Source organism: Megachile rotundata, chromosome 6, assembly GCF_050947335.1.
Source record: "Megachile rotundata isolate GNS110a chromosome 6, iyMegRotu1, whole genome shotgun sequence".
In the NCBI taxonomy this organism is placed as follows: Eukaryota; Metazoa; Arthropoda; class Insecta; order Hymenoptera; family Megachilidae; genus Megachile; species Megachile rotundata.
Genome location: NC_134988.1, coordinates 17,148,305 through 17,176,139, shown reverse-complemented (window position 1 = coordinate 17,176,139; position 27,835 = coordinate 17,148,305). Strand labels below are relative to the sequence as shown.

At 42.5% G+C, this 27,835-nt stretch overlaps 1 protein-coding gene and 1 long non-coding RNA gene across 5 annotated transcripts in view; one reads left to right on the top strand and one right to left on the bottom strand.

The window, feature by feature from the left end:
• LOC100882227 (lachesin) overlaps positions 1 to 27,835 on the bottom strand; it is an 83,761-nt gene that overhangs the window by 13,796 nt on the left and 42,130 nt on the right. The window lies entirely within an intron of this gene.
• Positions 10,309 to 27,835, top strand: part of LOC143264605 (uncharacterized) — a 71,922-nt gene continuing 54,395 nt past the window's right edge. Inside the window, exon 1 of the long non-coding RNA XR_013038405.1 lies at positions 10,309 to 21,380. This is a non-coding gene — a long non-coding RNA (uncharacterized LOC143264605). The remainder of the gene's footprint in view (positions 21,381 to 27,835) is intronic.

Genomic DNA, 27,835 nt, shown 5'->3' with positions numbered 1-27,835 from the left:
AATTACATCGTGATGAAGTTACCGTCCTGTCACCGAGGAACTCCAGCGAATGTTTCGCAATTAATTTATGCCTGAAATTAAAATTGCCTGCCCGAGGAAGAACTTCCTACGACTCGCAGAAAATACAGGTAACTCTTATGCAACACAAAAATTAGATTTCTTTTAATTACTCCGGTGAAAAGATTAGCAAGATTTTCAAATTACAAAGGATGAATTTTCGGGAGACCGGTGACTGATACTCGAGTTCTAGCTTTAAATTAATTTTAAATCAAGTTCGAGAGGTTTGAGAGATTTGGATCAAGATCACTGTATAATTTAATTAAGAGTATTTCGGATGTCTCGCTGCAGAGTTAATTTGATTAAGTTCGGGTTCTGCTAATTTAACGATACACCTTGAAAATATATTCTACAGGTTGAGTAAATTTCTTGGGTTTACTCATCCCCAAATATTTGCAGCTCCCCTTTTCCCCAATGTATACGCGTTCGATTAATCTCGATGAATCTAACATACAGTCACATCAAAAACGCGCTGTACATATATAACATGTATCTTCGGAACGCAGGAATTTTTGAAGCCGAGATTTCATATTTCGAGTGCACCATTTTCCATGATACTCGTCGGGTTTCATTTCGACCAGCCACCGGTATCATTCAGAGAAATGTGTAAAATGAAAGAAGAATAATTTTCCACCCGCTGTGTGTCGAATATTATGCCGGTATTACCACAATTTTCTATTCATATTGAAACGAAGACACATTGTAGCTGCGTATCACGGTTGAGTTAATCGTAGGTTTGAAATATACCATTGTAGCTGTGTCATCTCTTTGAAGAGGCTTTCCACTTCGACGTACCTTGAAGCAGTTACGTTCGATCCATTCGCTGTTTTAACGTCGCCACGAAGAGCACAATGGATCGATCGTTCGACAAACGAGACCGTGTCGTATAAAAGTTTCTCGTTGACGATGAGCATCCATCAGCGGGGCATTCGTCGTTCGATATGTACGGTTACAAATGTGGATTGCCCCTTAAAACCATACGAACGTGCACTTGCCCCTCGTAAATCAGTACTCTGTTACGACTTATTTTCTGCGCCGCGAACCTCACGCCCGTGGTACAGACTAATGTAATACATGACAAGGCAACGCGTTACGACGTCATTGCTCTATGTTCGCGATAAAGGAGACTCTTAAAAGAAAGTTTGAACAGCGGCGAAAGTGACACAGGGAGAGATAAAGGCGAAATTTAATGGAGCAACGCATGAAAATGTGCATCGCGAAAGGGAAACGCAATGAGAATAATTGGAAAATGTTTCTCGCGCACGTTAAAGCGGCACGCTGTCCGTTTATTCGAGCAAAAGGAGGAGCGTGTCGGTTGTGTTTATGCAAGTATAATTTTATTAGACAGCTAAGGGAACAGGAAACTATTTTTATCGTAGCAACAATTCCATTTGAGTAATTTAAACGGCAGTCCCTCAGTTAATATACGATGCGATTATTCTTTCTCTGCAGCGGTGAAATAAAATCGCGATTTTCTTATGTCACTGGCAAGCTCCATTAATAAAACCGACTACGGCCCTGTGTTCCGTAGCTACGAGCCACCTTTGACATATCTTATTGCTCCGGGCTAAATAATTAATCCCATACCTGCACCGCCGCCACCCATCCTGTGCCCAGGGACGAAAAGGGGCCGGGTAATGGGAGTTTACTGATTACTCAGTTAAATTCACGAGTTTCTCGACTCGCGAACTATTTCCTGGATCCCGGCAGCTCGGTTCATCAATTCTTATGAGTTTTCTTCTCACAAACGCGGCTCGCCCGCCGAAGAATTCAATCCTTAATTTCCCCGGCAGTTTATCTTGAACCATCCATTTCATTGGCAAATATCGCGAAAGAGCGCGCAATCGTAAACCTCTTTTTCGCAGCTACGTATGCAAATTCTTTTAGATTTATGTCAAAAATCAGATTCGTGTCAAATTCACTGCAGAATTTTTGTCGAAATTCCGGGGACGTATCACCGTCACCTCGTATATTAACGTTAATAAGCATCGCGTTCGACCCGAGGATGGAATCGAATCACCGCGTTTTCGTCCCGTGGACATTTCAATCAACGACTGTTTGGGTAAAAAGCTAATCGGCAAATGAAAACGTTTCGAGGGTATGCGTAAATGTGACGCTTCGAAAGGACAGCGAAAAGGAGAAAAAAATGCATCCGCTACAAGCTACCCTCTCGCTATGTAATTCCCTCTGATTATCCATTCCCTTTTGCGCTCTCGTTCGTCTTGTTACGAGGAAAAGTTTGCACGACCCTTCCGTGTCGAGGACACACATAACACCGAGCAAACTTGAAAAAAAGAGATGGGCCAACCTTTCCTGGTTACGATTAATATTTGCCACACGGTCTTAAGGGTCGAGGTTGAAAAAACATCCTACTGGATCAGAGGGATGGACGGGTGGTTAGGAGTGTATAAGAACCCGAAATCCGGGGTACCTGATGCTTGAGACGGGTCGGACTGAATTTCTGAAGGCGTCTCTCGAGATGTTGGGATACGGAGATTTCGAGTACTATCACGAGTTGTATCTGCACGTGTTAGATCACCACGCGACGTAATTGCTACGCACCGCAGTCAACACGCGCTGCAGTTCCACGCGTCGAGATTGTCACGCACCGAAATTACCACGAGTCGAAATTGTCACGTATCGTAGTCACCACGCGTCGTAAATCCGTGCGTCGAAATCGTCACGCGTTCAAATTGCCACGTGCTCTAAATTCCTCGCGCCAAAATTTCTACGCTCCGAAATTTTCACGCGTCGAAAATGCTGCGAGCTCTAAATTCCACACGCCGGAATTCCCACGCTCCGGAATTGCCACTCGAAATTTTCGCACAACAAAATTTCTACTCTTTGAATTTTCCACGTGTCGAAATTGCGGTTGTGTTACCGTAATTGTTAAAATTCTTAAGTTGCAAGATATTTTCGTACATTTGACCCGACCCCGAGGGAAGTTCTCGACCCGATCAGAACCGACATTCTCGGGTTCTCGCGTCCTCCTAATGGTCAGAGTTTGCAGTTGGTCGAATATGGTCGGTGGACACGGGGCTTTATCCGATCCTCGTATTTTTCAACGTTCGACGGGCCAAACGGTGGGATATTAGATATCCGGTTATCGGACTGCAGTCATTTCCGATCTGCATCCAGTTACTATTTTCCCATTGGTCGTTTCGCGAGCGAACAGAGAGACAGCGAGAAAGCGAGAGAATAAATGATCGGTCAGTATGATTTGTTCGTAATAGAAGAGAAAGAGAAAAAGAGAAGGATGAATCTAAATTGCGATCGTTCCGCGCTAGCTAGACCGCGATTTTTAATAATGTCGTAATATCCAGCCGACAGGAATCGAAACTGGTCCGCGGACGTTTCGTCGCAAAAGGGAAGAACGCAATAATCCAGAGCGGTGACAAAAAAGAGATACTAGCCCCGTGTCTCGGTTACATTCAGCCAGCTCGTAGATTTATCGTCGTTATTAAAACAACCGTCGCGATACGAGCTCGCGGAGGGACGAAGCGTGCGCATTATTCAGCGGGAAACAAAAGAAGTCCGGATTAATCGGTAATTAAATCGACGCTGGGCAACCGTAATACCTCCGATACTGTGGCGGTTTTTTTTTTGTTCACGGTTTCTTTGGACGGTGTCGTTATTACCGGCCGCTTCAACGTTTTTGTTCGATCGGTTCGATACCTAGTTCTTTCGATCGTTGATATTTTAATAGAACCAAAGAAGTAACGAAGATATTCAGAGAAGTAATCCTTGAACCGTTCTGTTTTATCGTTTTAAGTTTTTAGTTGAAAACGATTATTTGACTGTTAACATTCTATCAAATATAAAATACAGTTATTTATAATTATCCCATCGAATCTGATTAGGAAGCTTGACTATGGAGTCACATCTAAAAATCTGAACTGAATGGAAACTTCTCCTGGTAGTCAATATCATTTGAGGGGATGCTATTATTGTAGGATCGAATAAAGGCACGATGTTCTTGACAAATCTGGCCGTGAACGTTGTCGAAATGTCATAACGTTATTCGAAAAAGGTAAAGCATTCGGTGTGCACCTGTGTTCAGGCCATTATTCAACGAACAACCGTCGCAGAAATAATACTACGATCCTGGCCACATTACAAACTGCCTTCCTGGATTCGCCACCCCCTCGGTGGCAGGTGAATTCCTCGGTTCGCCGTCGAAGGGGATCGATGCCGGCCGCGCAGGCCTGCACGAAATCGGCGTCGGATGTAACGAGAAGAAAATTCAGCGCCGCGTGCGGCTGATTTATACAATAATAACGTAAGCAGCACACGGTCGAGCGTAATGGTCCACGATGTTACGAGAGAAAGGCGCGGCGAGAAGAAAGAGAGGAAGGAAGAGAGGGCGAGAGGTCATAACGTTAGGGGTGAGAAGAATGAACGGTATGGCAAGGCCGGTGTATCACGGCATTTGGTCGTATGCCAGTTTACTCGAGGATACGAGTCGGATGGCACCGAAATAGAACTGGCTTTGAGGTTGCACAACGTACATCGAGAAAGAGAGAGCAAGAAAGAGAAAAACCGTGGGGGGTTGCTTCCGACGTTGGGAGAGACAAAAGGATGGCAATATACGAAGCCGGCATAACCGCTTTCATCTGCTACGTCGACATAGTGCGCCGGATAAAAATGCAACTCCTACCAAGTCGTTTCGCCGCAACCTTACGAGCCACGCTGCTCGTTTCGCGCGTCCTCCTCGAGGAGCTACCTTATGTACGCCATTCGACTCGCGCCAACCAAAACCCCCATTCGCTGCACATCGACCGTACGCGACTAGTCTGCTCCACTGTTTCTTAAATTAAACGTTTCCGTGTTGCCACGACCGACCGGAATCCCTTGGATCCATTCTGACGACCATGGAACCTTCTAACGTCCATGATTCTCCCAGGACAATGAATTTTTCCGAAACCTAACCTCTAAACCTCTAGACCCTGATTATCAAAATAATAATCTTATTCGTATCTTTTGTGCAGAAGTAAAACTATCAATTATTTTGCTAATTCGATTCGTTTCTAGTTACTTTTTCGCGGAGTTTCGTTAACGAAAGGTATAACAAGACTTCAACTTTCTTCGTTTGACCGTGTTTCTTTGGAATAACAGATGAAGGATACTTGTTTGCACGTTTCGTTCGAATTCAGCTTAACATTTCCTGGAGATAGAGGAAAGTTCTGTGAGGAAGTTCGTTCTACGCGTCGAGAGGAAATTGAAAAAGTAACAAGGAGAATCAGTTTTCACGGTGTCGTTAAACATCGTTTACCGGTGCTCGTTTACTCTTTCTCACGCGTCGCGTCACCGGAACACCTCTATCTTCCTGTTAGAAACAGACAAGCAAGTTCCTCGATGAAAGCACGATGAATAAACTGAACTTCCTTTCGCCAGCAATTGTAGAAGTTGAAACAGAGGATACGGAAAAAAACTGAAACAATCGACGGGATTGTTTCAACGTTCCTCCGCGAGAAACCTCATAACACCGTTCCGACTACTTCCTGATCAAATTACCTCTTTAAATAATACAACTTTCGCTAATTTTATTTTATGCACGCAGCATTTTTCAATTGTTAAAGAATGCACACTCTCTAAAGAGGAGCGTGAAAATATTTCTAAAAATATTGAAGTACTAAAATCGTTTATCTGTATTAATCAAAACGGCAGGAACTTTCTAGGTTAGCAGGTAAATATCCTTGCAAAATTATTCATAAATGTGTGATAAAGCAAACAATTGACCGTAAAGCGATTCAAAGTTCCGCTCGGGCGTTTCAATATTGATGCAGCGCACCGTAGAGGAGCCATTAATTTTTCTCGTCGTCCAATACAAAAATGCTTGCCGTCCGCTTTTTTAATCCGATTTCGTTTATCGAGAAAAGTCGAATATCGTCGGTGGGAGACGGCATATACACACGGTTATCCGTCGAAGCGGATTACGCGGATCGACAGAGCGAAAGGGTTCATGATTTTTCGCAAACTTTTCGACAACCGACGACACTTTCGAATTCGTCGAAGACCGAGCAATTAACCTACCGTATATCGATTATTCCGTTCGATGGCCGAGAAAAACGACCCGGTTTTTCAATCGACCGTACACGATTCCGACTCTTTATTCGTACATTTATGACGGAATTTTAAAACACTCCCCGTTGGGAAGTGAAAAAAGGAGACAAAAATGTCCACGCGGTGTTTTCCAGTTTCGAGGCAAGAAATCGATTGGAAGGTTTCAAAGCGAATATAACGAGGCAGCGCGGGAAGCTGTTTAAAATGAAATTGCTGATGTAAAGTCTGCTGTTTCACGGCGAGTCCCTTTTTTCCTTCCATTATTCCAATTTTTATCGCGCGTCGCCTTAATCCTTAATGACAATTTTATGGACTCAATGAGCCGATGACGTTTATTCACTGCAAAAGATAAGCATCGGTAACTGGACCAAGCCTCGTTGGTAGTTTCGTGCCTCGCGTGACCTAGTGACATTTGAAACGACTGTTTGGAAATTCGAGAATTCCGTAGTTTAGGAATTTGGGAATTGCAGTTATTTTCATGAACGCGTAAAGGGACCAATCACGAGATGGTAAATGTAGGCGCGGTTCTAAACCTGACCTCGACTAACCTAAACTAATCGGTGACCAACAACGGTCTCGGGTCACCGGGCTTTTATCGATTACCTTTCTTGCGTTACACGTTCCTTGGACCGAGACGGTAATACCGTTCGATTAACCGTGCTCCTCTAACTCCTTGGGCAATTTAAAATCAACCAAAATCGTTCGTTACGTGCACCGGACAGCAAGAACAGCTATAGAGCTCTAAGCGCCGTTGTAAACGTGTGCCATTCGGAATGAAATTAGGCTATGAAATTCACCGGACGGACACCCACAGGTGATCTCGTCACGGTAGCAGATTTTCAGCGTTCGACAGCCACCACCCCAATTACTTGCCAGAGTCGTTCGTTACCGTTTTTCCACACGAGGCGTCCATCTTGCACGAGTTTGTCTTTCTTGTAGCTCTCTTCTCGGCTGGACGGAGAGGCAGCCGCGGGGCTTTGTCACGTTCCCTTTTGTTGCGCACAATAGAGGCGGCGACTAACTCGAAGTTATCTCGAGGTACATCGGCTCGCCTGCTCGCGGAGCATCGAATTATAATTCCTCGTATCGCGCACGATTTAATTAACTCCCGGTTCTGCTTTCGGAAAGCAAAAACTTTGGACCAAAAACTGGGATGTACGTAAACCGTGTGGTAATTCTACTCCTTGTTATTAACTCCTTACTCGGAGCTCGGTCGAGTAACAAACTAGACTCCCGAAGAAACTAAAATTAAAATATCGTATGACAGCGCGATATTATTTGCGTATGAAATTCAGGACGTTCCAGGAAGAACGGAAAAATGGATGGGAATAAAAGTAAATTAACGAAAAGTCTCGCGTTACCGAGCTAGTCGAGCAGACAATCTTCAAACGGAGATATTACGTTGCGGTGATACGTTTTATCGTGACGGAGGCTGTACGCGGGCGTAAGAAAGAGAACGAGACTCGTGATAATTCAAGCTTTCAACCGAGACGAGAAGTTTGGAAGCACCTCGAATTATCGTCATCGTTGACATTCCATTTCTACCGCGTGAAGCTTGCCATTTCGTGGGGAATTATACCGCCGCAAGTAACGCTCGCATCTAGGCCATGAATTTATCATCCCCTCGACGCAATCTCGTCGTTCGCTTCCTCAAGGTGGTCGCTAATTTTTCAACATTCGCGGGTTTAAACAGAGGCTAACGATTCCGTTAACGATACCGCTTAATTGAACAGAGTAGCTGAAAATCCTGATGCTGTTTGACAAATAAAAAGCGGTGGTGATACGGTTGCGAAAGAAATCTCTGAAAGGAGGAAGACTCGCGTGACAGCGAAGGCGCGAGAAGGGAATCTAACTGTCGACACAGTTTCTTGGCGAAGTAACTTCGTTAGAACATCAAAGATGTCGTCGTCGATGGAAGTTGCATCGGTATACAGGAGATGAGATAAAAAAAGAACGCGAGGAAGAAGAGAACAGAAGGCCAGGAAATAAAATGAACGTCGTCTACGAAGTGAGCTTGAAGCAGTCAGGCGGAAGTAAAAATAAGGACATCCGGAAAATAAAATGGTATCACGAGATGAACGGGAAGTTGTCAGGAGGATGAGGAAGGATGGACAAAGAATAGAAACAGATATGAATTATTTGAACAAGTTTCTTCTCTTTGGCTGATTTATTGTCGAGTGTATTACTTGATCTTTACTTACAATTTATTCGTTAGTTTTCCCAATTTATCTTTCAGTATTTACAGGAACGTTGTGTTATTCTTAACAAAATATTTGTACTCAAAATTGCAAAGTACAATTTTATTGCATAGGAGACTTCTGGAGGAATCTGTAATAAATAATAAATTTGTCCGAATCGTAATTCCCTTCGGATAACAATTATACTGTTTATCTTTCACGAGATAGAAGGAATCTCGAATTCTATTCATGGAAGCTAACAAATAGAAGCAATTTATGAATTCATATCGCATTCGGTGGTAGTCTGTAATAGGCAGTCACGATTCACGACGTACGAGGGTACGTGGATTTATTCGTTCTAAGAACGGAAGAATAATACGGTGCGCGTAGGAACGTTTTTGTATTCAATGAGGAAAAAAGCATTGAAAGAAACGCACGAGTCGTAGAACGCAATCGTAAACGTATTTACCGTGGCACTCGTGCATGAAAAAGAGCGTGTAAAGGGAGAAAAGTTCGCGAGCTGTCCTCACGATGCGAATAACGGGTTAGGCAAGTAACGCCGCTGGTTTCCGAGGGGTTTGGATGGTTGAGCAGCACAACCAGTATGGCTGCCAGCCGGGTAAATGGAGGACACGAGGGGCTACGCGTGCACCCCTCGCGACTCTTGCATTTTGCATACTGATGAGCCCACTTTCGAGCCATTTCGTCTCCCATTTCCTTTCTTCAACGTTTCTTCCGTGCCCAGACCCCCTTTGTCTGCGCAGCGATATAACTATAATCGACATATATGCTCTGAATCGAGATTTAACCGATAATTCTATTATCCCTGATACTAAAGCAAAGCACAAAGCACTATTTAACCTTGCTATTCTATTTTAAGACACAAGTATCGACAGTATTATCGTGGACAAAATTATGGTAGGAATTGATAAGAGAAAAATTGGGTGACGTTTAACGACATACGACTACTGCTGCGACTGATCGTCGTCTCCATCATAGACCGTTACTACTGTGTCAGCATATTCGTACAGTACGCTACTGGCGAAATGGTAATAATGTAAGATAGCATGGGTCGCTCGTAAAAGCTTCAGAGATCCAACCTTCGACGATCGCCCTACACACAAGCAAGCACGGAATGACCTTAATTCGTCGAGAAGGTCTCAAACAGGAAAATGTAATTGTCACAAAGAAGGTACACTGCAAAAATGAAAAAAGCGAGCACAAATCGTCCTATGCAATTGAGCTCGAAACATTTTTCCGCTTGCCTTAATCCAAATTCAATTTCAGTCGTTCAAAGGCACGTGGTTTGCGAGGAAACACTGAAAGGAACGTAACAGCGAAAAAAAATTGTTTGATTCCATAACGGGAAAAAAACTCTGAGCGTAAAATGTTTCCGTTTTTTTGGTGAACCAGTGAATCGTTTCTGCTACAACTCATTCTTTACTCGTGTGCCTGTAATAATGTTTGAAAAGCGTTTTTAAACACGCAATACGTCGTGTAAGAATTTACGATGAAATAATAACACTTGTACGTGAAATTTAAATTGCCATCACGTTAAAGTTACTTTCAGTGGTGGGAGATCACGGAAAGTCAGCCGCAATTTCTTATTTATTCCTCTCGTTTCTGCAACTAGTACAAATCTCGGAGTTATACTTTCTCCTGGTGGCTCGTTTCATTTTAATTAATTCTTCCCTCTCCGCGAGAGAAATAACAAACTGCGAGCGCGAGTTACAACATTTTCCGCGTTAAATTTAAACTTTTGTTAGGTTGAACCGTGACTCCTAACAAGACTAAGTCGATCTTCCTACGTGACCGCTTGAAGCGACTCTTAAATCATCGGCCGAGTACTTTTTCACCGTTATCGAGCATCGATAACTTTTCTCAATTCGAAAGGGCGAAATAAATATTGCTCCAATTTCCTTCTGCCTTTGTACGAAACAGGAACTTCACGCGAGCGACATTAATCCTCGGTTCCGCTTTCGAAAAGTATCGGAAGCGGAACGCGCGAAACGATGTGGCCGATGAAACGTGAAGCAGAAAAAAGAAACGAGCACAGGAATTTACGTGTGAAACTGTTATCCGAGCGGTGAAACACGTGGCTTATTTTTCGATGTTGAAAATTACACGGTTTCGCAGGAAAAATAGCGGTTGTCGTCCGATTTCTCGATCCAGCGAATCCGGCGATACGCGGTTCCGCGTTTGGACCAGCTAGTCGCGCGATTGTCGTAAATTTCACGGGTCATTTTTTCGTTTTCGCGGTAAATAGAAAGTTTCGCGTTAAGAGCCTAGATTGCGTTGAATTTCGTTTAACGGCCAGAGAGGAATTCGCGCGTCGTAAATCAACGAAACGTCGGGGTCGAACGCGTGACAGGGGCTGATATTCTTGAATAATGAGAACGATATTTACGTTTCGTCCACGGTGTGACAGATTCGCGAATGGCGCACAATCGACACTACGAGGAAAAAATTGCGTGTCGACCAGATGGAACATCCGGAAGTCGGCCACGAATTTTTATTTTACACGCTTTCAACGTTTTCGCCGAAAATAGGCGGCAATTTTTCTGTCCAGCCTGGTAAGTGGCCGTCGGGTCTACCGATGGCGTTTTTCCACAATACTGAAAAGCTGATTCGTTCCATCCTGTAACGTTGAAAGAACCGAAAATACTCTGCCCTCGAAATAACAGCAACGTTTTTCCATTTACCAGTTTACCGTGAACCATTCTCTTTTTTTTGTTCGCGCGCTAACAGAGCCATTCGGTTGTCCGGAACGATTCCATCGAAATAATTTTTGACGCCGGTCAGTCAGGAATTATTGACAAATATTTAGCATTACTATCGGTTATGGTTAATCGTCCCTGGTCGTGTGCAGAACAATTTAAATAACTCCCGCGTTGTTTCGAGCGGTAGTTAATCAATAATCGCAGGAACGAGTAAAGCGATACAAAGCGTACAATATTGATTCCAACGCGAATACATGGTTTTCATCAAATATTTCAATTATCGCGAAACAGTCTGTAATTAATGCAATGCCAGACTTCGACAAACGGTTATATAATCGCACGGAAATTGCTAACTTCCTTCGTTTAAATTTTCATGCCGTGTGTAATTTGTAAACTGTCAGTAATACGAAATCCGAAATATAATACCGGAAAATAAGTCTTTAATCGCGTGGCCACGGACGCGTTAAATACCGAGGTATCGTAAAATTCGAACAGATCGATGCGTGTGACGTAAACGAAGAGATGTTTCCAAACTGTTTGTCCTTCCGTATTTACTTATTCCCCGGAGAAATGTTTCGTAAGATCCAACGTTAATTATCGCCAACGAAATTCCCTGGCTAAGTCCAGTAAACCTTAGACTTAGGGTAACTGTGTTCCACTTCCGTTTAAAATTTAAGCGGAGCTTCAAACTCGGCTTAACTTTACCGCGTGTAAGTCGGCATCAGCTCAAGCTACTTTAACGCTTACTGTATCAAGTTCTGCTCGGGTCAGTCTATCGATCGGAGAACATGATTACGTTGGTCCGTTATTATTTGTTCCGTGGCGGACGTTACTTGCAAGATTGTTCGTCTTCACTTTGAGTTTAGTCCACCTCCAATTATAAACGAAGAAGCTTAGACGTTATCGAATACCCTGCGGTTTAAATAACCTTCAAGATAATTAAATTAACCACTGCTTTATTTACGTGAACCTAATTTTTGCTACTGATATAATTTTTAATTATATTTGAGATACATTTCCCGTGCGTTTTTTACTCCGAAACACAAGTGGCATAATCAGAGAAACCGAGTTGTTCGAAGAAGTTCTAAAGTTCTTCGAGGGAAATATTTGAGAGCAAAATTTACTTTAAATCGAGTGAGATCCATTACAGGAATTAATTCGATAAGTTTAATTGGAATAAAGAAGTGTAGAACAAGATTATAGTGTGAACAAAATGAAACTGATCTGGCATTAGGATAAAGATGAGAACTTATGCTGGTTAATTCGATGCCAGTTCAGAAAACGGGGGATTTTCTTAAGGAGGATAAAGAACAACGGCGGAAGTTATGAACTATATAGTATATATCCGAGTTCCATCGTTTGTACCGTATTATTATGGTGAAAGAGGATTATCCAATAATTTTCCGGGGGATGAATACCAGAATGGTTTGCGAGAAGAATTCGTTGACTCAGATTATTCGTTTCGAGATATTCTTGTCCTTCATTTTCCCTGTCTTTCTATTACCCCGACAGCTTATTTGCTCTCCACTTAGCAGCATCCAATATATTTGAAATTTCATATCGCGTCGTTGAAATCAAATGTATAAAACTAACAATGGCGAGTCGCGTATGTATCGTTGAATACAACAATATAAATCATTCACGTGGCATTGTAAAATTATAACTAGAATTCAAAGCGCCATGTGCGTATAAAAAGTTTGCAAATAAAATTCGTGTACAGTGTTTCAGTTTTATAAATACGTTTTAGCGTCGGACGATTAATTTCACAATATTTCATCGCTGTAAAAATAAAAACTTGATGAATATGTAATTATATTTTTTGCGCTACCAGCACCGAAACGAACATCCGCCCATTACACGCCACTTTACTTTTTTATAAAACATAACTTAATATTTATTCTATAAAGCATCGCACAGTAGCATCGAACCTGCCTTAAATTTTGAAAGGAGACACTCTAAAGTTAAAGCATCTCCGAAGTAAATCTTGAGCCAACGTCGATAAAAGGGAAGCAGACTCTCCATCGATCGAGGCTTTTTCATCAAGCGTAAATCATGAGTGAAGTTTGTATTCTGCATTGAACTAACAAAACCGCCCCATCGAGTTTCAACGGACACGTGTAGCCGTTCGCCAACGCACGGGGTCGATGCTTTCACGCTACAGGCACGAGTTAAATTTCAAAGGAAACTCATTTGAAACTTCGATGCCGACCAAAACCGGAGGAGGGCCTTAGAAAAACTACTTCTGTACCGAATACTACAGACTGCATACCAGCGAGGCTGATTGTGCAGGTGGTAAACTCCTCGGCATTGGCGGGGAGCCGGTACTGAAACGAGAGAGATCTCGCTACTGCATTGGATATTTCAAAACCACCTGGTTCCGACGGGTCGAAGAAAGGAGCGGGAACAAGCAACAAAGGCAAAAGCCAGAAGCACCTCCGTGCTATGCCGTCCTGATACCAGCCGCGAGGAAGATCGATGAACCACCCCTACACTTCCTTTCCGTCCATAACAGCGACACCTACTTTCAACTCGAGAACTTTTTCACGACTGTTTGCAATTTTTCCCCTCGTTCGCGGTCACTTCGTGACACTTCGACACGTCAACGAAAACGAGTTCATCTCAAATGCTAGATTTCGGTTACCCAAAGTCGCAGATTGAAGTCATTCAATTAATTAGACTATATGTAATGGTATGAAGCATACGTGATTAATCGTGTAAAGACTATTCGGTATTTATTTCAATGACTAGTATCGAAAACTAGGTCCACCTAGTTACTTGAACTTCCTTTTTCACAGATGAGAGATACGGAGGAATCCAAATTTGTACGAATTACACGTAGAACGGAGGGAAACTGTGCTGAATTGAAGGTATTCGAAGGCTACACTGTCGAAAACTGCGATTCTGATAGCGAAGTATAAACGGAAAACGATCGATGTCGATGAGCAGCACTTCCCATGGAAATGTTCCTTGTTACTACTGAAGAATTTACAAATTCTCGAGGAAGCCTCCCCTTTTTCTCGTATCCAAAAAGGAAAGCGACCTAGTAAAGAAAAAAAACAGGTGGAAAGAAAATACAAGCCAAGCGGGACTATCAAATCTCGTTCCCCTTTAACAAATTTCCTTCTTAGCTATTCATCCGGTGGCAGCATCAACGGTATCCAGGCATCCGGGTCACAAGAGGGGAATCCACGGAACGAAGGCAACGGTCAAAGCATTTTCGAGCTCGTGCTTTCTGATAGCCAACCACCGAAAAAGATCGATCATCGTTCACGACTACGATTCGCATTGAAATTCTCATCTCCCGAGAGATTTCCCTCTTTCCTCTTGATCCCTGGAACCACCTTCGCGCGAAAGACTTCTTCTTCCGCTTTTCTATGTTTCCATTGATCTGTTGGTCCCGCTGAAACTCGTCCACGAGAGCACCCTTAACAGAGGTGAAAAAAACAGGGAGAGAAACAAAAGGGACCAGCGGCGAGAGAAGAAAAAGAGAAGGGTTGCCAGGAGAAATTCATTTCACTTTCCCGAGGACCTTTCTTCTTTTTTTTTCTTTTTATTCACCCCTGGAAATCCAGGATCATTTGAAATCAACCCACGACCGTGTCCAACCCCCGCTACGGCCCTGTTCTGTTCGAAAGCTACGATATCCTCGCTGTTGGTGTACGTATGACCGTCTAGGGAAGAAATCGCGGTGGTGGACACCCTTCGTCCATCGACCAACTACTTTCATCCCCTTCTTCTCATCCGCTGTACCACCGCCCCCAAACCCCTGCTACGACGCTGATCGAGTTTTCATCCCGGGTTCCCGCCGCGGGGACGTCGTAACCACCCTCAACCCCTGATTTTTATTCGAGCCACACCGGCTTCGTTTATAACTTCGTTCCTTCGACGAACCGTCTACGCGATACCAGAGAAGCCAACGTTTTCTTCTCTTTTTGCCTCTTTTTCCCTTCCAACTTCTTCACAGCCTGATTAACCACCAGTTCCTCTATTTGATTTTTCACGTTTCAAACGCTCAATGGTGTTGATCAATCAACCGCTACCGAACGGTGGTTTGCTTAACGCGAATTACCCCTTATTGCTGATAGATTTCGTCGAGTTAGGTATAACTCTTTGTGTACAATCCCCTCTGGGTTCTTTTAACGTTATTAAGTAGAGACACTTTAAACGGAGCAATTCCAGGATCCAAATTACACGCATTTCACCAAGTTTCCGTGCTGATTTCCTTGATCAACTTAGTTCTCTCGTTTAATGTTTGAGCGTAGCTACACTTCAACGCGCATGACCGCGAAACCGCAGGATATATAAATTGAACTAATTGTGCCATAAATTTGAAGCACGTTTGCTGAACCTCTCGATGTAACGAGTCCACCAATATCTACAAATACATTATTCAAAAGCGCTCCAGTCGAATATCATCGTTACTAAATAATCTGAAAATAAAAGTCCATCTACTTATAGTTCGTGGAATACGAACGCGGTTAACGAGTGGAATTTATAACAAGCTGGCAGTAGAAAAAGAGTTTAACTATTCGTTTCTGGGAGCCAGGAAGACTATGCCGCGTTCCTTTTGTTATTCCCTACAAATTTTCCACCCTGCTTGCACCTCTGTGCCATATAACGATCTTTATTATTATCCGGAAGTACCTGGGACATTGTTATTCGCCGTTCCATGCAAAACTCGACCACGAAAGGCAAAGAAAATATCGCGGAGATGCTCGAAAAGGGAATGACCCTAGTATCCCGCTGTATCCACGGAAAATTCGACGCGCGTGCGAGCACCGTCGAGGATCAAAATTACCATAACGACATGCATGTATGTAGGAGAATTGCTGGAATCTCGGATATCCTTTTACTAGCCGGAATTGTGAATTTCGACTGACCTTGGTAGAGGGAGACAGTCGTATTCCCGAGCAGGAGCTCGCAGCGAAACTTTATGAATCATGCAAATCATTCTTCTTTCACGACCCACACGTTCTCCAGCGAACGATCACGTGATTTTTGTTAGCCTCGGAACGGTATCAAGTAGAAAATGGATTCTTCTTCTCGGCACAACGAGATCTTTAATTTATACCTACGAACGTGCATTTAATATCGAAACAGTTTCAACTCTGGTACACGTTTCTCTTGCACGAGCATTTTTTATATTTCCTTAAATCTCCTTGGAAATTCTTTTTGCTCATTCTTTTGTACCGAGGTTGAACTTTGATGTTAGACCATAAAGCACACGACTATTTAACGCATGGCGATTACAAGGTTTAGCAATTACAATGGCAATTACGACGTGCTGCGATTACAACGCATGGCAATTGCGATACACGGTAATTATGACATGTCGCAATTAGAACGTCACAGTTATGGGACGTGACAATTACATCGCGTGGCAATTTCGGTACCTAATAGTCTAACGCGTGGAAGTTACAGCCTGTGATAATTATGGCACGTTGCGATCTAATGCGTGAAAAATACTAATGCTAATTCGTGCTAATTCCGACGCGTGACGATCGTAAGACGTGACAATTTCGACGCTTGGCAATTTCGGCGCGTGACAAATACAAGACGTGACAATTCCGATACATGGAAATCAGAACCTGTAACAATTATCGCTCTTGGCAATTCGAGAACAATTCAATATAACGAGTGGTAATCGAACTCGATCTAATTTCCAATCTACCGTACAACAATAAAACATAGTAATGTATAAGAGCATCACAGATCATAAAATCTTTCGTGATCGTACCATAAATGGCACGTTCACATAAACAACTGACCGTAGATTATTCTTTACATCCAGTACCGTGACTCGGTTTCGCATCGTTCGATTACGGAAAGAAATTAATTCGAAAAACGTACGAAACGTAGAAGCACCATCCAACAGGCAGTTGATCGTGAAAAAAGGTCGAACGACGGAATTACCGGGTGCATACATATATGGAAGAGCCTTTCGGATTGCCTGGCGGATGGATCCGTTCACCGATCCTCATCGGGAATTTCTTGCGACCTTCATGAAGCTACATATCGGGATTACATCAGCATGGATTCCCCGTAATACCGTGTAAACCGTGCAAAAGCTTTCTTTCGTTTTTGCCCCGGCTTTCATCTCGTTGGAAAGGCGATCTCGTGTCTGATACCAGATCGTCAAAGCGTTTATATCTCGTTCGAACGGCAATCGAGAAACGATCGGTTTACTATCGTCGAATCGTGTCAACCCACGAGCTGTTCATCTTCATCGAATTATAGGAAAGTTTATTAATCTATACAACATATGTATATGAATTCGATACGAAGCATCGAGTGGCTGTTCGATTGAATTCTGATACCTATACTTTAAAGTGGTTTAAACGTATTAGTTGTACTGATAATATAATGAATGAAAGAAAAACATTCGAAATAATTGCAATTATGTCGTGTCGCGTGATTCGTGAATTACTCACAAAACCTTTAACACCGTCAGGCTTTTAAAACGAGGACTTCTTTCTCGCATTTATTATGGTTTATGGCCTTCGCGAGCAAGCTTAATTACGCGGATGATGGGCAAACGGTGAAGAATCATGGCGGAATCCTTTTGCAACCGCAAACAATTCTACGGTTAATTAGCTCGAATCCAGACGTAAATTGCCGATGAAATGGTACTTGAAATCCATCGCGGTACTTTAGGAAAAAAGGAGAAAACATAAAGACAGAACGGTTGATCATTCCTTTTTTCATCATTTGCCATTAACCGCGGTACCAACGCCATAAAGAACCCTCGGTGTAATCATTATTTACGTTAAAAACACACATAAACTACGGACACGAGAAAGTGAGAGACACTAAACAGAAGAGGGGATATGTAACTGGTTAGTTAAATACTGATATTATTGATTCTCTCTCGAGACGTCGTCATCATGAATTATGAAATATAGCTGTTCGGTCAGGCGTAACTTTCATATTTCCTTCGAGCCGTACTCTCGTTGTTTTCGTCGTGGAAACGTCCACGGTGATGTACTTTCTGTCGGAAATACGAGTTCAATCGTTCATAAAGCTTCTCGGGTATTGCCTGAATGGCGCTCGATGATAGGTACACCTACGCCCAGCAATTTCTCGTTTTTCCGTGACTACCACCGTTGCTAGGCCGCGTTCACCGAAACACGGTTCTATCGTACAAAGTGTCCGATGAAAATGGTGTTTGGAAATCTGATAAAAGGAGCTGTTCCTCGTAAATCGAGCGCTTCGACAACCATTTGTTTTGCTGCCGCGCTGAACGGTATAAGCGCGTTCGCGCGAGATTAGTGATCTACGAAGCTTTTAAAGTTAACCTTAAACGCGAAACTTTTAAAATTGCTTTCGCGCGACGCCTAAATTCGTGGAACTTTGAACTACACGCGTGGCGATTTAACAGGGTTTAACGATAAACTTTTCGGAGATCGAAACTGGAGGTTTATCTCGACAACGTTGGTCGAGATTGTTTGCGCGCCGTCGAATAATTTCACGAAGGAACGTGATCGATTTTGACACGATTTACCTACGAAACGTTCGCTGTCACAGGGAGAGGAGTCTGATCAGTGAAATGGATACAAAGCGTAGGACGATTCGTCCCGGTGTCCTGGTTGATTTGAAATTCAAAGGTTCGAATAAATTCTCCCGTCGGTGTTATTAGGTTCTCGAGGATTCCACGTGGCTTAAGGGTAATTCAACTGCACAATAACGCGTAATAAAACACCACTCGAGAGCACGTGCTGCAATTTATAGGTATTCTGTCGGGTCTCAATGCCGGACAGCGTCATTCGCTCCACGGTCAAAGAAATATTCATTAAACGACATGAAAAGAAGCCTTTGAAAGCTCACGGACTTTTGTAATCGTGGAAAAATATTGAAGGTTCGCGTATTTCATTAAAAGTCGAATCAGAAATTATTATTCGTGTATTGAGAGGTCGTCGGTAATCACGGTAGCGACTAATGCACGACGTGTTCCAGTGGATTAAGATGGTCGGACAATACGACGGTAGATTAAAAGAGTCAAGAATATGATTATTTAATCAGGGGTCATCAACGACCGACGCAGATCGAATACGCGATAGACTGCAGGAGAGACGATCAAACAAGACGATGAAAACGTCGTCGAAATGATAAGACACAATTACTCGAGCAAATTTTAAATTAACGTAGATCAGTCGAGTGGCACGCGAAGTATAAAACAACGAATAGGCGTTGCATTTAGGTCGTTCGTTCGGATAATCAGAGAGAGGCGTTTCGGAGGAGGAATCGATGTCATCAGTTTGACCCTGTTTTCGGTTCCGTTCGATATTGCGATCCCGTGGCATCGAGTATTCCTCGATCGCGATATTTGACAATAGCAATAACGGTACACAGTCGATTACGCTTCCTTACGCTCGATTTTTCCTTCTTTTCCTTCTGCTTTCCTCGTATTTCCTCCGAACCGTGTGTCCGAGGGTGGAGCTGTCGTACGTCGCGATACGGTTTTATTGCGCGTTCGCATGTGAATATCGATAAAACCGGGCGACGCCGGATTCCTTTCTTTCCCAGGTTAGTACCATTAATCGCGTGGCCACGAAACGGTGCTGCTTTCTAACGCGATAACCAAGTGAAAAATGTCATCGTCACGAGGAAACGATTTAACGAAACAATCGTCTTTAAACGTTTGAACGCAGTCACGGAACTCCTACTTTGCTTACCGTTGCACGTTTCCCGACCGAAAGAAGCTTGAATTTCCTCGTGAAATCTTCGTGAGAACGCGGACAACGGGCTCGACTTTTTTCTCGCCCCTTAAAGGAACGATTCTCCCTTCGATGTTTTTCACTCGCGCGAATCTCGTCATTGCCAAAGAGGTATCGAAAGAATTTCTGAATCGAAATACTGTGGATTTGGGAGATTTGCTTAGCGAGGATTCGACGTAGCAGTTTCCCTCCAAGAGTGTTAGCATTCTGTAACGTATGTTTGGAGAAGAATATGCTTTCACGAAAAACTTGCAAATTGTCGGAGTATAGGGGTGGATGATGCTGATACCGAAATCCCGTTAAGCGACTGTTCAATGTCAGCGATATAAAATCGCTATTACGTTACAGAACGATATACGCTTTAAATGAAATAAAAACGAAAAATGGAGATCTTAAGCACAGTCAGCTCTTAGCTAAGGATTACATTTGAACACCGTTGATCACGGTATTAATCTTTGAGGTACAGTACTGGCGGGTCAGTTTGCAACAGCATCTTTCTAGTCTCAAAGGGTCAGCGAGCAACAACTTGCGGCAAACACCAAGGAAACAGTGAAAATCGTAATCTGGAAACTGGCTGCAACTTCTTGTGGCTGTAACACAGTTAGCATCGGGGGATTCAGAGTTGGTTCGCGCCTCGGTGGACCAAGATCACGACGCCAGACGTCGAGGTGACTCGGCGCCATGAATTCTAGGTGTATTGTCATGGTGATCGAGGCCGATAACGGATGACGGATTCATGGGAATATCGATAGACGCTTTATGATTCCTTGGAACGCTTCATAACAAAATCTACATAATAAACGATCACACGTTCAAAACGGTATTGTTGATAAATTAAAATTATAGAACATACTGTTCTAAAAAGGTAAGTAATTGAACGTGAGTAAAGTTTCAATTTCTGTTTCCTACAAAAAATTGTAACATTCGATAAAGATGAAAAAAACAAAGTACCGTTTTTGTTATTTAACAAACAGCTTAACGAAGAAAGACCATCCAGTGTATCGATTTTGCGTGCATTGTCATGGTGATACCGTTCGAGAACGGAAACGCAAAACAAAAAAGGTGGAAAAGAAAAGTGAACGAATAACAGTGCAGCAGGCGCAACCGTGTTTGTTGCCGTTCTAGTTTTCATATCGTTTAATTTGTCGTTTCAATGGAACGCAATTCATCACAAATTGGTGGAAACCTCTTACTTCTATTTATCCCATTGAAACTCGTTTTTCCGTATTTCTTTTGCTATCGAAATAAAACAAGTACTATATCGTTCCATCCAATATTTTGATCAAAAGTTTTACACGGTGTAATTTAACTTTTGCCTGAGACCACTGCTGTAGCGTAAAATAGAGATTACAAACAGGGGCGGGAAAATAAACGAGTGTTTTATGGAAAACACAAATTCCAGATACGTGCAAATTTTTATATGAAATTTATCTGTTTACACGTTTGTTCGGAGAGAAAACAACCGGCGTCCAAGTTTGACGAGCATCGATACAAACGGATCGAGGACGGTCGTTCTTGATCCTTTGACGGGTCAACATCGAAGCAAGGAAAGTTTGCGATACGTCTGTAGTGTTGTGCAACCAAAACGGCAGAACTTTCCATGCAACTCGCAGACTGCAAACGGAGAGTCCCCGAAGAATTTACACGATGTAAGTATATGCATATCGTTGCATGTCATAGGTTCAAAATGATTCTTGGTAAACTGGTATTTCTGCAAACCTACGTAGAAATGTATATGTAATATTTTTGAACCGATGTAATCATCACGTGCACAATAGAAATTAATAGGCGCATAATTCGATTAGCGAACTCTCAATGTGGCACTTTGCGTCACTGCTATAATATTAATATCCCGTGTTATTACACGGAATTTAATACGTTATCGAGCAATAGTTTAATTCAATACCATGATGAATATTTAATATTATATCTATAAAGGTTAATTATCGTGTCCGTAATTTTACGCGACCCTGTTTGATCTACATTCTCGATGTTCTTTCCATTTTCCATATTTCACATTTCATACCTTTCACCGAGGACGCGCTACTATTATTATTGTTACCGTATGAAATACCGGACCTAAAAGGATAGAACAGCAGGAATACGTAAAAATCTTATTACGGTATCGTTGATCACTCGCGTTCGATGCATATTTCGAGATCCCCGTTATTCGTAAATAGAGTCTGTCCATCTATTCATTTTTTCCTTTGAATATAAATCAAGGCAACATATTCCTCTCTGCAAATGAAACAAACGAGAATTGGAAAGAACACACTGCGAATCTGGATAAAGCATATACAGAGTGCATCGAAATAAAACAAAGAAGGAAACGTTACGGGCAACTCATCTAGTTCGATTGAGTTCGAATACTTATTCTTTTACGAAGTACGTCGACAAAGTAAGAAACAAAATTATTTCTGATATAACGAATGTCACAGCCGCTCCTATTTACGAGCGCCAATGCATCAAAGCGGGATGCATAATTAAAGATGGTTTTGTACTACTATACTTTTTATTTCACCGAAGAATTCACAGAACATAGGTTCGCGTGCGCTGAATAAATCGAAGATCGATCGCTTCATCCCCGTTAAATTACATTACGAGTTCCGTAAATCGATAACGACCGTGATATCGCGATACATCGCGTTAAAATAACACGCAGGAGATTGAATAACACTGAACAATTGCTGGAAATAATATTGCCGAGATTGAAAACTAGAAGTCTGATCAACAAACGAAATATATCCGCTTCCGTTTTTCTCGGGCAAATACAAATGGCAAACAAAATGCTGAACAAGATGTTCATTACAGAATATACAATGGATTTTTCAAGCGTATACTCGTTTCACGAGAAAAACATATTGAAGCCATATATTATTAAAAAATGCAACACGATTACATTACGCGATACCTGTAAAATGTGGAATATTAAATTATCAGTTTGTACATGTTTGCCTTTATGGATACAAACTACTACTAATGTAATATAAATTTTATTACACGAATTGAAAAAAACGTTTCAGAAGGAAACTTGTTTGTATTTCTCCGATCATACGAACACTGTAAATCGGTGTACATGTAATAGGGAAGTCCAATAACGATCAAAGCTGCGGTCAATTAAGACGATCGCGTAATAAACAGACTGAGTGCATTGCTAGTATTTGGGCTTCCAATACCGTTGATCGAGGCTTTGCAATTACTGTATACGATATGGTCTTCCGAGTCGAATGTTTGGAAGTTCGAGGATCTTCAAGATCTTTACGCGCAAAGTTCGATGTTAGCGGATCGGTTACAGAGAGAATGTGCGGATCCACGAAACCGCGAACATCGACTAGAAACAAGAACACCGAAAGCTTCCTAGAGAATTCATTAAATACTCATGAAACGGATACTAGAAAAAATCTCGAATATACAACGTCAATGTTTCAAGGTTTACAATTTTGTAACAAATACTGAAATATTGCCAATGTTATATTCAAATATTGCCAATGTTATATTGACATACAACACATGTTATGTACATACAACATATCGATCGCGAAAATCCTGAAATATTGGCAATGTAACTGGCCATTTGAAGTTTCCGTTTCTTTGTTTAAAAACGCGGAAATAATCCGCAAATTAAACATTTATCCACGTTGGTCCGAAACATTGGAAAACAATACGAAATTTTCTGACACTGTTATTATCGGAGTTGCAGGAGAATTGCACAACCGACGATTTAATAACGGTATTACGATTTTGCAAAGTAGAAATTTTCCGCGAGCGTTTACGAGCTTTAAATCCCTGACGAGAGGGGCGGCTCGTTTTCAGCGCATCATTTTCAATTTCCTGGGTTATTTAGCGCGATGAATCAACGCCCGCGTCGATCGATCAGCGAGCCAGCCACGAAGCAATCAGTTTTTGCAACGACGATAAGTAATCTTCGTGACGTTCTAAAGATTGTAGCTCTCTGTACCTCGGAAAAAGGAGGTTATCGATGAGAAACGACGACGACCCCAGGAAGCGTCTCGCGAGGAACACCCTTGGAAAGCGGCGTCTTTTTGCGACGACACTCGGCCACGGCTTATCGTTGAGAGGATAAACGAACATCATACAGTCGGATCATCCGGATTCTAAATGGTTCGCGAATCGATCCTCGATCGAACCGATCGCCTCCTCTCCTTGATCCACTTTTCAAAACGAAGGTTCGCCAACCGATGCTCTTTTTCGGAGCTTACAGTTTAGATTATGGGGGAAATAAACGGACAGTGTAGTGATTGAATGCATAAAAGTTTATCACATATTCTGTATTTTATGAGTTTACATGTCTGACTATGCACTGTGCATACTACTGCGATTAACTTCGTTCAATAATTAAAGCGCGGATAAAAGGATTGCAAATATTAAAAATGAATTACGATATCCGAAATTGAGCAGTCATAATTTAATATACACTAATTATTTATAACAATAAACATAAAGCTTTCATGTCCGGTTTCATCGTAGCATCAGTTAGCGGTTTAAAACAGAGAATCGAAAATTCTGCGTCGTAAAAATTTCAGCAAACAAATGGAGTTTATTCCCGGCGGAAGTGCTTTACCTTATAAAATCGACAGTAAACCGATAGTAATAACGCGAAGTTGAAGATTTCGAGGAGTGTATGTCGGTGATACATGGATGGAGTCTCTCCACGGTTCGTCAATTACGGAAAGTTGAAGTATCGGTGGATGATGGGAAATCGGAAATGCGATATAACTTTACCCCGAGCCCTGTCGACAATCTCACCGGAAATAACGTAGCGATCGTCGCGGTAGAGAGAAATCGAGGATCAGTAGCGGAGGTATGCCAGCTTCTGAACGTATATTCGAACGGAACAATACGAAACGGTATGACAGAAATGGACGAGCGTGTTTTCTCCCTTCGATGGACCTTCTGTTTGCTATTCGACCAGTGTGTGTACGTGTAATCGAATCCTGTGCGTGCTGCACGATCCAGAAAGAACAGACATATCGTTGCCCTTTCAATGCCTTGCGGATTCCGCGTACCCGTTTAGTGAAATCACGGTGCCATTTAATTGAATCGGTGAGCGCACGTCGCGCTTTCATGGGAATATGCTGAATACACGGAGATCGTGCTTGAAAATGTACGAGTCGATCGAATTTCATTCATTTCTGTACGTGAATGGCTCCAATTTAACGTGTATCTAGAATTCTGGACAAAATCGTTGTCAATTTTCTTCCGATGCTGCGTTGGAACAAAAAATCAATCAATTTTCGATAACCAGAGAAACGAAGGGTCATTTGCCGCCCTCCGGGGAAAAAGTGGCTTCTACCGACACGAAAAAGACAAGCTGGATTTTTCCCCTCTGTCTATCCGAAAGGAACACCATGTCATATTAATAGTCGGTTTATATTTCAATATCTGAAATAAAATTGGTATTTCGCGGATATCTTTTTTCGTCTTTTTCTATAACTGCGGGCTATCATTTCGAAAGCGATATCGCAGGTAGTGAATTTTATATATAATCGTTAATTGATTTTGGTTTTTGCGCCCGACAAAAGTTTTTCGTAAAAATACCGCGATTGATCCCGGGAAAAGCGGAAATAAACGAAGCTTGTTTGCCTGTGGCCCACTTTCGATGCGATTTGTACGCTAAAATCAAACTGAAAGATCGAAGCAGAAAGAAAGAAGATATCGGGGAAGTGTCGTCGATATCGACGAGGTACTGCCTTTGCCGGATTGCCACAGAACGGAGCATCACATCAAAACTAAATTCCGTCAAATCTCGTCGTTTCCGATGGAACGGGAATATAACGTGGCTCCCCCGGGACCGAAAAGAACGCCGAGATCGATAACTCGGCAAAAACGGACAATGTTTAACAGGAAGTAATTATTCCGAAAGAGCACAACATTTTTACATCCATTTCTTTTAGCGTGCATCCTGATATTCAATTCCGTACGTTCGCTTTTTTGCCAACTGAATTCATTTGCCTGAATTCATTTAACTTTATGTCATAAAGTACCGTAATAAGTTACGAAACTCGTTTGCATCCATCTTTTTCTGTGGGTGACGTGAAATAATGAATTAAGATTCATCGTACGAATGCATTTATCATCGCGAAAAACATTCGTGCTTTTATGAAACTGGAAATAATCTTCGAAGTCTCTGACAATGTAAGTGTAATTAAGTTGGCTAGTAATTATATAATTATTAAGTTAGAGCTACAGTTAACCGTTGAAAAATCGATGACACGTTATTAGCCAGAAGTTCCTGTCCGTGCATTGGTTTATTGTAACGAGGATCAACCTCGTTCCCAACGTAATTACCCTCGATCAAGAGTTCAGACGTCTAGGGCTGGAAACGCTGGCTATCGCGGCAAGTTCCAGGCCGAAGTTTCACGTCGTTCCTGACTCTCGATTCTCTCGTTAAGGTTTCGAGCAAAGCGTCGAAATCTCGTTGGCCGCGGCTGCAAACGAACGCAGTCGTGGTTGCAGATGTTTGAAAACTCGGAGCGGCGATCGGCACGGCTGCTGACTGACGTTGGGTGGTTTCATCGAACTTCTTCGATCATCGTAATTACAACCTCGAATGGCGTCTTGCTTAATCGCCACCGCGCATTACCAACGTCTGTGGTTCGATCTATCAAACTTGCTCTCGATTGCTCCATCGAAACTGTTAAACCGTGGCCAACGCTCGTATCGAGAGGACGAATTATTTATCTCGCCCTTCTGAACCTTTTCATCGATCTCAAATCGCTATCACATTCTTCTTACTTGAAAAACGTAAAAATGTCCACTGTACATATTTCCTTAAACGCGGTATGAATAGTCTCGCAACGGGGGTAATACACGTAGAAATGTTATATTTCTGACAATGAAACATTGTTTCTACCTTTCACGCATCCCAGACGTCATTCTTCCGGCAGTGAAACAATTTTTGGGCGAGATTTAATATGCTCCCCTCGCGAGGGTTGTATATCTTTTTGGAAACGATGTTAAAATTGCGAGAACCGAGAGAGGGAACGTGAAATAGTGGCACACGGTTGGAAGATGCTCCTGTAGGCGTAGAAAGGTTTATAAAGCCATTCTTGGCGATTCATCATCTAGTCATAATATTGAACACGCTCCGAAGGGAGGAACCGAATGAAATCGCTGATAGAAAATGTCTCGGCGCCTCGTTCGAAAGATACGTAGAAAAAACCGTAAGGACTATTTAACTACCTTTACAAAACTAGCAGAGCGTTCTCGAGTCCAAAAGTAGCTCGTAAGGAATTCTATTCTTCGAACGCGATGCTTTTAATGCCACTTCTCGTGGCTTTAAAGTGGATTTCGGAACTTCTCGAGCACCGAACTTGGATCAATTATTCGACGGTCTTCGAAGAAGTCGTAAACCGACCTGAAACCACGATTGATCGGAAGTTCCTTCTGGTGTACTCGATATAAATAACAGGCAAACAATCAACGTTGAACACTCGTTGGATAACAGCAACGGCGGGATTAGGGGTTACCAGAAAGCTGACTTCGTAGAATGATGGATCACGTAGCGGGCCACGAGATTAAGGGACGAAATCTTTCGTGCAGCGAAGAAAGGGTAGCATTTAACTTGTTAGAGCTTCGTTCCGCCGGTGGAACGGTTTTTACGGGCCTCCGCGCGATGGTTTGCGAGGCGAAAAGGAAAGGAGGAAGGAAGTTGCAGGAGCGCGAGTAACGACGTTCGTTGCACGAAGGAAATTTTATTTCCACCGCGGGGTAAAATCGAGATGACGGGCCCTTATGCAACGTCGACGAGAGGACCTGACACGAGTAGCACGAGGCAGAAGTCTCGCGCGAGACCGGAGAGGAAATACGGCGCCAGGGACGAAGTCGTTGGACGAAAGAGGGATGTCGTGGGAAAAATTGGAGGAAGCGACGAAAATGCCGGAACGAAAGAATTTAAAAAATAGGACGCCGGTAAATTGACTCGAAGATAAGATTGAGAAAGTCGCGGGAAACAAGGTGAAAACGGCGAAGAGTACAGGGAATGAGGTCGGTGAAAAATGTTCGAGTGGCTTGGAAATTCTGTACATAGAGGACCTCCTTGTTCGAACCAATCGGAGATTTTACGTTCGATTTCCTATTTTAT